Source organism: Elaeis guineensis, chromosome 1 (assembly GCF_000442705.2).
Source record: "Elaeis guineensis isolate ETL-2024a chromosome 1, EG11, whole genome shotgun sequence".
Classification (NCBI taxonomy): Eukaryota; Viridiplantae; Streptophyta; class Magnoliopsida; order Arecales; family Arecaceae; genus Elaeis; species Elaeis guineensis.
In genome coordinates this window covers 100,820,456-100,833,160 of record NC_025993.2, presented here as the reverse complement: position 1 = coordinate 100,833,160, position 12,705 = coordinate 100,820,456, and the positions used below count along the sequence as shown (strand labels likewise).

Below are 12,705 nucleotides of genomic sequence, written 5' to 3'. Positions count from 1 at the left end.
TGGTGATGGCAATACTTCAAGAGGAAGATGGCAATAAAAAGTGGTGAGGCCACAAATTGGAAAGAAAAAAAAAAGAAAGAGGGCCAACGAGATTGCAATTCTCTTGTACTTACCTTCCCAAATTAGGAGAGAAGAATTCGCTCACCAGGGAAGGTAAGCATTGGAAAAGGGAGTATATTTTTTTTTTTTGATTCATGTGATCATTTTTGATAGAAATATGCGCACGCTAAAATCGCACAATGCACTCATTCTGCTTATTTTTTTCAATTTGCGATGTTGCCCTGCATTCGTGCAAGTGATATCCAACTAGATATCACTTTCACAAGGTCTACAAGATCCTAGGGTCAAACGGATCACATGGTTAAAAGAATCACATGGTCAAAAGAATGGGATGTCACATTCTCCCCTCCTAAAAAAGTTTCAACCTAGAAATTTGCATATGTGGACTCTCAAAATAGTGAGGATATTTAGCTCTAATTTCATCCTCAAGCTCCTATGTCGCCTACCTCTCTGAGTAGTTATTCTATTGAATTTTGACATATGAAATAGTGCGACATTTTAGAACTTGATCTTTTTTATTCACAACTCAAATCGGATACTCTTCATAGGTCAGATCCTTGTGAAGTTATGAGGGCTCAAGATCCTCCACATAAATAGGATTCGATAAATATTTTCTTAACATGGATACATGAAGCACACCATGTACTCTGATAAAGCTGGTGGTAGTGCTAATTAATATGCCACCTCTTTCATTTGATCTAAAATCTCAAATGGACCCATAAATCAAGGACTCAACTTACCATGAACTCCAAACATCATCACCCCTCTTATGGGTGACACTTTTAAAAAGGACTGATCCCCAACTTGCAATATTTGTTCTCTTCTTTTGTTGCACTTTGTCTATAGTTGCACTTTATCTACTGTTTGTTGTAAAAGCTCATGATCTAATAACTGCCTCTCACCCACATCGTCCCAACAGATAGGGGACTTGCACTTTTTTCTATATAATGCCTCAAATAGGTCCATTTGTATATTACTTTGTAAACCATTATCATATGCAAACTCTAAGAGAGGCAAATGGCTATCCCAAGCATAGGCTCGCAACATATCTTCTAAAATTTGAATGATTCGTTCAGACCGCCCATTCATTTGTGGGTGAAAAATGGTACTAAAATTTAGTTTGGTCCCTATGGCCTTATGCCGACTTCTCTAGAATTGAAAAATAAATCTTGGATCTCCGTCCAACATGCGAGAAGCTAGAACCCCATGCAATTGTACGATCTACTCAATATATAGGCTTGCCAACCTTTTCAAAGATGTTTAAATGCAAGTATACTTGCACTTATTGAAGTCTATGGGTTCCAAACTTAGTTGAGCCTTTTAGATGTTTGATTGATGGGCACATGCTTGGTTGCTCAAATTTTTTCCTTCCTCCTTTTTCAAAAATTTTCCTTAATATTTCCATTTTTTCTACTTCCTTTCTTTCTATCTAGGCAAGCTAAGGAGTTCATTGGGTCATGCAATCATACTTATGATGAAAGGGTTTGGGCTGAGCCAATTTATGCTATATTAGGAACGATCTTGCCGTATGCTTGCATGAGGGCATGGAAGTTATTCTTACAATATCATTGCACATGTCAGGCATACCTCTCTAATTTCTTCCTTAATTTCTTATATTAATTAATTTTTGAAATTATTTGTCATACTTTGATTTTTTTTCCTTGTTGTATGCAATAAATAGCAATTTTAATATAATATTTGAAAATAGTTTTCAACAAGGTATAAGTTAGATTATGAAAGTAATCAAGATATGCACTACAAATGAACATAGGATCCATAATTGAGTTTCTAATGGAATAACGAGCTTTCTAATCTAAAACAATTTAGACCTATAAAAAAATCAAAAAGCTGATTATGATAATATCATGATGAATTACTTTTTAGCTAAAAAATAAAATTATTATTAACTATATATGGTTATTATATTGTAACAAATACAATTAGCTGATTAATAAAAATTAATGGATCATCAAAATAATAAAATTTTTGATCAACATTATTTTGTCGATCAAATAAGATATTCGATAAGCTCATTTTTTTATGAAATTTTTATCCTTATTTATTAAGTTTTGATTTATTTTTATTTATGTTGCTGAAAATTATACTCCTATGTAGGCGTATTTTGCATTCCTGAAAAGAAATAAAAAGAAGAGAAACCCATGCAAAAATCAAAACCAAAATCAAGTAAAAATTACTTTAAAAATCTATTTTAAAGTGTTCGATGCATGATGGACCGATCAGTCGGTTCACAAATCCTTTGTCGCGATCCATCGAATAGTTTTGCCGGCCTTTACACAATGCACGGGAGGTGGAAGCTCGTTTGGCGCTGATCGATGGCTGAGAGGCATGGAACATTTGATCGAATGGTTAAGATCCCTCCATCCCATATCCAGCGATGGTAGCCTACTAGTTTTGCACGATCGGACGGCTGCATTTCATCCAAGATCATGATCCAACGGTCCATGTTCGAGCTGATCGGGAGAACTGAAATAGAGAAAAAATTTTGAACGCCGACGGACGGTCGAGATTGATTTTTGCACCTGATCCAACAGCTGTGGTTGATGCTGGTCGGGAAAGCTTAACAGAAGAGATGTTTTGCACCATCCAACAATCCAAAATCGATCATCATACGTGATCCGATGGCTGACGATGGATCGGACCTGATTAAGGATGTTTGAGGCTTGATCTGAAGAGTTTAAATTCAATTCCAACGGTCAGAACTTGATTTCACCTAATACACTCACTTGGGACACTAATTTGAGGTATTTTTGGACTCCGTGGCCTATCAGGACGTAGAAAATTCATAGGCTATAAGAGGGGACGACTTGAGATGAAGCAAATAGGAGTAACAGAGATCAAAAACAAAGAAAAAAGCCCCACTTTCTCTTTTCTTTTCTTCTCTTTTCTCCTTCTTTTCATAACTAGCCATCTTCTACCAATCATCTTCATGGCAAGAGTAGGGATTGAAGCAGATTCAGCAACAAACAGTCATATTATCTTTATTTTGCAATGATTTTTATTTTATTTTTTATTTTTATTTTTTCCATCATGAACTAAATTTCTTTTGCTAAGGCTAAGGTGTAGCCACTCTTTTAATACAATATTCAGTATGATTGAATTTTAGATTTAATTTTTGTTCACGAGGAGTATATAAATCTATTTTTAATGCTTTTAGATTACTGACCATCTTCTAATTTTTTTGATGGGCATAGATGATACAGACCAAGTACTTCTAGGTTAATGCTTTTTGATTTGTATATCTTGTGTTTGAATCGGATTAAGGTTCCTATGCATGCGGTAATTTTAGTCGCTTTAGATGCAGCATATTTTAATTAGAAGATTTCATAGAAATTAATATATTATTGCTTATTAAAATTACATCTGGACCAAAGGGTAGTTAATAAGTAGTGATAGTTTTGCTACGCCTGGATCAAAAGGCAGTGAATATCCTAGAAAACTCCACCATCATATGAAATAAAAATTGATTTAGTTTGCATGATTACTTGAATATTATATTGATTGAGTTGGTGAATCGATTGCCTTAGTGTTTATCTGCTCTTGATTTCAACCCTAACAATCACATCTTTTTTGTTCTCTTATAATTTCTTAATTATTTTTTTTTTATTTTTTTAATTCTCTTTAGAAATCGATTTTTTAAATAAAATTTAGGAAAGTACTTTTCAGTACTTATTTTTCAATCCTCATGGGATGATACTCTACTTACACACTTTTACTATTTGATCGACTGGTGCACTTGCCATAGCGATAGATTTGCACGCATCAAATTTTTGGTGCCGTTATCGGAGATTATGTTTAAAATAATATTGAAATTACGATCCTTGCTTTACTTTAGAATTTTATTTTTGATTTTGATTTTTATTTTATTTGCAGGTGTGTTCAGTGCATGACCCGTGCTGGACATAGTGACTTGGTGCTATTTGATCCAGAAATAGAGAGGATAATTTGAAGACTAAATCATGCTCAAAGAGGAAACATGACAACTGAAGATCCTAACTACGTCAATTCGAGATTAGATATGGTGGCCGAGGAACGACAAAAGGCTATTTGAGCAGTACATCATTCGTTAAATGATTATAGCACACCATCGGTAGCCGACGTAGTTTCGAGCATTAAGAGACCATCCGTGCGAGCAAACAACTTCGAGATAAAACCGACACTGATCCAGATGATTCAAGCGACTGTCCAATTTAGTGAACATGTTCAGGATGATCTGAATGCCCATATTTCAAATTTTCTTGAACTCTGATACTTTTAAAATTAATGGGGTATCAGATGATGTCATTAGATTGAGGCTATTTTCTTTTCCTTTACGTGACAAAGCTAAAAGTTGGCTTCATTCTCTTCCTGCAGGTTTTATCACCATATGGGATGTTCTAACTAAAAATTTCTTGGCTAAGTACTTTCTATCTTTTAAGACTATAAATATGTGTAATGATATCACTTCTTTTGTGCAAATGGAGATGGAGTTACTATGTGAGGCTTGGGAGCATTTTAAGGAGCTGCTAAGGAGATGTCCACATCATCAATTACCCATTTGACTTTAGGTATAAACTTTTTATAATGATTTATCTCCTTTTAATCATTATATGATTGATGCGACTAGAGGAGGTACCATTAATTGAAAAATCTAGGAAGAAGTCTTTGATCTGATTGACGAGATGACATCAAATAATTATCAGTGACAACCAGACTGAATGATACCGAGAAGACCAGCAGCTGTGCATGGAGTGGACAGCATCTCAATTTTATCAGCTGAGATTGCAGCTCTTCAGGCTGAATTCAACAACATGAAGGAAGCAGCTATGCATGTACAGAGCATTACTTGTGAGCTGTATGGAGGAGGATACGATACAAGCGACTGTCAGATAGGTAATCCCTTTGTTAAAGTCTCAGATACAGCTAACTATCTTGGTACTTTTTTCAAACCGCAGCAGAATAATTTTTACTCTAACACCTACAATCAAGAGTGGAGGTAGCATCCAAACTTCTTATGGAGCAATAAAAATGTAGCATAGAAACTACCTTCAAAATTTTAAGTACTTGAAAAGAAGCCTGACATGGAGGAGCTGATGGTCAAATTCATATAGAACCAAAAAACAGCCATATGAAATTTAGAAACCAGGCTTAGACAGGATCAAGAAGCCACCATTCAAAATTTGGAGACAAAGCTTAGGCACGACCAAGCAGCATCAATTTGAAACTTAGAGATGAAAGTAGATCAAATAGCGAAGATGATCTCTAGGAGACCATAAGGTTCCTTGCCTAGCAACATGGAGACCAATCTGAGAGAGCAACTCCATGCAATCACGTTGAGAAGTGGTAAAAAGCTGGAGGAGCCTCATCAAAGAGAAGAGATGGAGGAGGAAACAACAAATAAGGAGTTGATTAATAGCACAAATCAGCCAACTCAAGTCCGTCGGTCTCCTAAATAGCCAGTAGATGGATGGTCTCCAAGTATAAAATTTACTGATCCGAATGTGAAGCCCTATGTGCTGCCACTACCATTCCCTAAAAGATAGATACTGCATCTAGATAAGCAGTTCTCTAACTTTTTCAATATTTTAAAGAACTTGCATATTAATATTTTTTTTATGGATGCTATTACTCAAATGCCTAGGTATGTCAAGTTTCTTAAAAAAATTCTTGCCAACAAAAAAAAACTGAAGGAGTATGACATAGTGAATTTGAATGAAGAATACTTAGCAATACTTCAAAACAAATTGCCATAGAAATTAAAGGATCTAGGGAGTTTCACTGTTCCTTGCATTATTGATGATTGTAGTTTTGATAAAATTTTATGTGATTTAGGAGCAAGTATAAATCTCATGTCTTTTTCTATTTTTAAAAAGCTGGGATTAGGAGAACCACAGCTAACTACTATCACTCTTCAGCTAGCTGACGGATCTATCAAGTATCTAAGAGGTATAGTGGAGGATGCCCTGGTAAATGTAAACAAGTTTATGTTTTCTGTTGATTTCATTATTCTTGATATGAAAGAAGATATTGAGGTACCCCTTATCTTAGGGAGACCTTTTTTAGCTACTAGAGGAGCTTTAATTGATGTTCAATAAGAAAAATTGATTTTTAAAGTCCAAGATAAACAAGTTAGCTTTAATATTTTTAAGGCTATTAAACATCCCAATTATAATCAAACTTATTTTTAAATTGATGATATTGATCAATTAGTTCATGAGTATTTTATAAAAAATAGGTTTGAGGATCCTATTGAGGCTTACATTGTCCAATCAAAAGAGGATTCAACTGAAGATGGAAGGCAAGTAGAGTGTATATAATTGTTGGAGGCCAAGTCTCACATTCCTTGAGCATATAGATTACGTTTTGAAGAGTTAGACAAATTATCTACTCCTCTCCCAAAGCCATCAATTGAAGAGCCACCTACTTTTGAACTTAAACCACTTCTTTCTTATTTAAAATGTATTTTCTTGGAAGGTTCTTCACATTTATCTATTATTATTTTTTCTTTTTTGACAGTTTTGATGGAAGAGAAGCTGTTGAGAGTATTGAAAGAACATAAGAGGACGTTTGCATGGATCATAGCAGATATTAAAGGAATTAGCCCCTTAGTTTGTATGCACAAAATTCTCATGGAGAACAACTATGAGCCTATGGTCCAGCCCCAAAAGAGACTCAACCTAAAGATGCAAGAAGTGGTCAAAAAGAAGGTAATCAAGCTACTAGATGTAGATATTATCTATCCTATCTCTGATAGTTTTTGGGTGAGTCCTGTTCAAGTAGTTTCTAAGAAAGGTAGGATCACTGTAGTTCAGAACAATAATAATGAATTGATTCCTACTAGGACTATAATTGGGTGGAGAATATGCATGGATTATAAAAAATTAAATGATGCAATTAGAAAAGATCACTATCTTCTCCCATTCATAGATCAAATGTTAGAGAGATTAGCTGGACATAACTTTTATTATTTTCTAGATGGTTATTATGGTTATAATCAAATTGTCATAGCACCTGAGGATCAAGAAAAAACTACTTTTACGTGTCCTTATGGTACATTTGCCTTTAGGAGAATATCATTTGGTTTATGTAATGCACTAGCTACTCTTTAGAAATGCATGATGGCTATTTTTCATGATATGATCGAGGATTTTCTTAAGATCTTTATGAATGATTTTTTTGTTTTTAGATCGACATTTGATAAATACCTGCATAACTTGTCTCTTATTTTACAGAGATGTAAGGATACTAATCTTATCTTAAATTGAGAGAAGTATTATTTAATGGTGCAGAAAGGTATAGTGCTTGGCCACAAGGTCTCCCATAAGGGGATTGAAGTGGATGGAGCTAAGATTGAGGTGAATGAAAAGCTACCTCCACCGACTTCAGTAAGAGCTGTTAGGAGATTCTTGGGGCATGCTGGATTCTACCATTGATTTATAAAGAACTTCTTTCTAATTTCTAGACCTCTATCTAATTTGTTGTGTAAAGATATTTCTTTTAATTTTTCTGATGAGTGTTTGTAGGCATACAACATCCTCAAGAAGAAGCTGGTCACGGCACCTATTGTAGCAGGACCGATTGATCCTTACCATTTGAGTTGATGTATGATGCTAGTGATATAGCTGTAAGAGCGGTACTTGGTCAGAGAAAGGATAAGATTTTTCAGACTATTTACTATGCTAGCTGCACTTTAACAAAGGCTCAAAAAAAAATATACAACCACAGAGAAGGAGCTCCTAGCAGTAGTATCTGCTTTAGATAAATTTCACTCTTATCTTATTTTATCTAAAATTGTTATACACACTGACCATGCAACTATGAAGTACCTCCTTGCCAAGAAAGATGCAAAATCCAGATTGATCAAGTGGATTCTCTTGCTATAAGAGTATGATTTGGAGATCAAAGACAAGAAAGGTACTGAAAATGCAGTGGCTGACCACCTTTCAAGATTGGAGAATGTCATGAAAGAGGAGTTTGATACTTATCCTATTAATGAGGAATTCTCAGATGAGTGCCTCTACATTGTTACAGATAGAAAAATTGTATTGTATGCTGATATTGTTAACTACCTAGTCGATAAGGTTCTTCCACATAACTTTTTTTTCAATAAAAGAAGAGATTTTTATCTATTGTCAAACATTATTTTTGGGATGAATCTTTTTTGTACAAGTGTTGCACAAATCAGGTCATTAGGAGGTGTGTCCCAAAGGAAGAGATGGAGAAAATTCTGCACCATTGTCATGATCATGAGGTAGGAGGGCATTTTGGCCCAACTAAGACAGCCTATGTTGGGATGCGTAGATGATTTCATGCATGTATTTTAAAATATTTTTCAAAAATTAGAGTGAAAGACAACTAGATTAATCAAATTAATCTAACATGCTTATGATTTAATCATCAAATTAACCTACTCTAGGATTTATGACATATTATGTTGCATATAAAATATGAAATAATCTGAAGATAAAATCAGCATGCATCTATATGAGCAGTAGATCACATCTACTTCTAATCTGAGTTCAGAACTCTACATCTGATCATGGGTCGATGATCTTCGCTACTGAGAGACATGATGAAGATGATCCTTGCTTGTTGCTTACAGCCACACATGCGTTCGGCCTCTATGAAAAATCTACTCGAAGCTCCGATCTGATCGATTTTCTCGGGAGTGCTAGCTCGCACGAAGACCTTCTTCTTGACTGATCTGAATCTTTTCTTCAAATTTCTAAAATCTTTTCAGAGGTTGAAGATGAGGAGATGAAGAGGTGAAAGAAAGATGGAGAAGAAAATAATTTTTTTCTAATTTATTTCCTTCTCCCAAACTCTTAGAACCAAAAATTTGAAATTCAAATTTTTGCACACACCCCAAGAGAGAGGACCCTCCTCTCTATTTTTCACACCATAAACTATGCCCAAACTTCTACTATGTGAAGAGCTCTCTTCTAGTATCTTACACACAAAAGAAACCGCAAAAGCCCCTTTTATAGGTGTGTAAGGAGGTGGGGTGAAGAATCCTAATGATCCTGGACTCTTACAGGATTCTGCTTTCCTTCACAATTCCATATCCCAAAACATGCTAAAAAAATATGGCATACCCCTTTCCATATTTTTTTATGATAAATCAGTTCTCTAGCTAATCTTCCATAAAAAAATCTTCTCAAAATGTCACACATATAAGGAGAAAGAAATTTATTGGCATGGAGAGATTGATTTGGATGAGAATAGATTCTCCTGATAAAGAATATTTTAAAATCTAATTTTAGAACCTTTCTTTTATCAAAACTAAATCAGATTTGGATATGAGATGGATGAGGGAAAAGAGTCTTTGGTGTGAAAAAATATCATATAAAATAATTTTGTGTGTGGAGATATATGACGTGCAATCTGGGTTGGCGTACGGAGAAGAGTCTTATTCCAATAAGGACTCTAAGTTTCCTTATTTGAATCCAAACCAAATCACATCTGGTTTAGCCCAAATAAATTATATAAAATTCAATCTAATTAGGCTCATAAATTTTTAATCAAATTTTAATCAAATTAAGAATTGATTGAACTAAAATTCTGATCAAATCAGAGATAATTCTCCCTTAGCGATTAGATCATCTCATAACCTAATTGGATCAAACCTAATTGAATCAAATTCAATTAGATTTTATTTAATCCTCTTTGCTCAATCAAATTGAGCTAATCAGTAATTTAATTACTAATTAATTTTTTATTAATTCACTAACACTTGATGAATTAATTTATTGTAACTTTTGCATAAGATTAACCATCAATCAAATTGATGATTAAATCCTTGAATGATTCTCAATTGTTGATCAGCCACATGATCAGTCAGAAATTTCTTTTGAGTATGATCCCATAGGTTTAAACCTATACCGGTAGCATAGAAATATCTTTCTGAACCAATCGATGTAACCATCTAGCAATGATGACCCGATGTCCGGATAGATCGAATGATAGTGAAGCAACATTCAAAAACCTATTGACGTATGGTTACCGTATAATTCATCCATTTGATCCTAATACTCGAAGATGACCTAGGATTTAACTGTAATCCTAAATAAGTCATCCACATTGTATTTCAATATTTTTCAAATCCATCACATGGATTATCCAGGCTCAGGTTTTGCTAAATTGAAATACACTGATGCATATCTCCTACTAATTCAGAGGGGTTAATCCCATCTTGACTCACGCACTGACTTGACAAGTATTTGACTGCACCCAGAAACCTTCCATCACTGAATTAGAAACTCAGTTAGTCCGATACCAAAGTACAATAAGTTGCTTGTAAGTCATCGTGGTGATCTCAGGTCGGAGGGACATTTATACCCATACCCTTCACGAGCTATCTTTGACAGCAGAGTGCTCCGCAGTTGATCACGTTCAGTGATGATGTACTCCTACATCTCACCTGCATGTCATACCAGTATCTCCATATTATTTGATTATGAGGACAACCAATGTCTATGACACACAATGACCTACACTTGATATCGCTATCGTCCTAGTAACAGTGTATCGTTTGGTCGCGAACTAATTTAAGGACTACGCGATAAATTTTTTTTTATCGATCAAAGTAGTCTTAAGAACTTCATTACAATATGCGAGTTCGTTAGAAGATATATCTTTGTGATGAAAAATATCAAATAATTTTTATTATTTATCAATTCATATACATTTATAATTAGCATAATCGTCAAACGATTGACTTTAGGACATAATTTTCAATAATTCTCACTTGGACTAAAGTCAATCAGTATAGTATCACATACCTATCTTCGATTTATCATCTCAGAACTCTTAGATACCGAGACTTTAGTAAAATGAGTTGGTCAAATTCTCCTTTCTGTCAATCTTCTAAAGATTGATGTCATCTTAATAGATGTTTCTGAATAAGGTGGTAGCGATGCAGAATGCCTGATAAGCTAATGAGACTTCGACTCTTTGACATGAGCTATGGCTCCGGTGCTGTATAATACAGCTGGACCATCATTAGAGGGTGCCACTCCTTATTTGTCAGTGAACCTGTACAATTATATAGCTTCTTTGTAAGCATCGAATGTTGCAATGCATTTTGCCTCGCAATTTGAATTTGGCTATATTTTTTTGCTTGGAACCTTTCCAGTAGATTGCTCCATTATTTAGGATATGGATATATTCCGACACATTCTTGCTATGATTATGTCCAACTGAAAATTAGAGTCATACTTCACAAGTTTTAAGTGAGATTCTCCATAATCGAGTCACCGATCCTTAGTATTTCTCAAATACTTAAGAATAACATTTCAGTGATTCTTATCTGGATCTTGCAGGTGTCCACTCACTATTCTAGTAAATATACCATATCCAATTCTCATACATTGTGTACATGATAGAACATATTCTACTCATAAACATCCTATGTGTGTTAGACTTGAAAAACCCAAGTAGTCTCTTAGATCTATCTCTATAGATCTTCATCCTTAGGATGAGAGATACTTTTCTCAAGTCTTTTATGGAGAATTATGATAATAGTGAAACCTTTATTTTCTGTAATGTAAGAAATGTCATTCTCGATTAAGAGAATTTTATTCACATACAAAACAAGAAATATGCTCATAGAACTATTAACCCATTTATATTTGCAGGGTTCTTCTTCGTTCTCAACGAAGCCATGCATTTTGATCACTTATCAAAATACACGTTTCAACTCCAAAATATTTAGCATTGCCATAAGAGAAAATATCTCGTTATGGTCAATACCATAATGTTGATAATATCCTTAGGCAACCAAATGAGATTTGTAGGTCTCCACCTTCTCGTTTGCGCTATTCTAGTCCTATTGAAGATCTACTTATACTCTATGGGCATTATCCCTTCGAATGGATCAACGAATGTCCATACACCGTTGACCTTCATAGACTCCATTTCGGATCTATGGCTCTAAGCTATTATTCAGAGTCAAACCTCTGCATGACATCCATGTAGGTGATCAGATTCTTATTGTTCTCATCGAGTTTAACAAGTTCACATCCTGGACCTAGATATCGAAGTATCTATCTGACGGATGTGATACTCTAACGGATCTCCTTAATGGTGCCTTTACAATGAATTTTGAGTTTGATCTAATCAATCCAGTTCTATGATTTCACTAGATTGTGTCAGTTATTTTACCTATCAAACTTCATAAGTTCTACATTAAAAGCATTAGTACCTTCACCAAGGTACTCCTTTTCTAAAAAGAATGCCAAACAACTCTTGTTCTTTAGTATGGTAGAAGTTATATCTCCTAGATTTTTTAGGATTATCCTATGAAATAATATATATAGGATCAAAATCTAAGCTAATCGGTCTGCAAATACTCGACATAAACCAAATACTTCCAAATCTTAAGGTAAGAGAATATTGGCTTACGCCAAGTTCATATCTCATATGGAATTATTGCGATTGATTAATTCTGAATCCAATTTAGAACATAACAAGCAGTCTTAAGAGCATAACCTTAAAAGAAGACTGACAGTCTTTTAAACCCCATCATGGATCGAATTATGATGTCCAACAAAATCGATTCCAACAGAAGAGAATCCTATTCTCTTCTAGATATGTCAAAACTTACTTGAAATGCATTCTCCTCTTCGATCTGATCGAAGAATTTCAATA

The 12,705-nt window shown here is 34.5% G+C and overlaps 1 non-coding gene across 1 annotated transcript; it reads right to left on the bottom strand.

Moving 5' to 3' along the window:
* Positions 1-4,502: 4,502 nt before the first annotated feature.
* LOC114912723 (small nucleolar RNA R71) lies at positions 4,503-4,609 on the bottom strand. The gene has a single exon (XR_003798523.1). It is a non-coding gene; the product is annotated as a small nucleolar RNA R71 (small nucleolar RNA).
* Between the last annotated feature and the right edge of the window lie 8,096 nt (positions 4,610-12,705).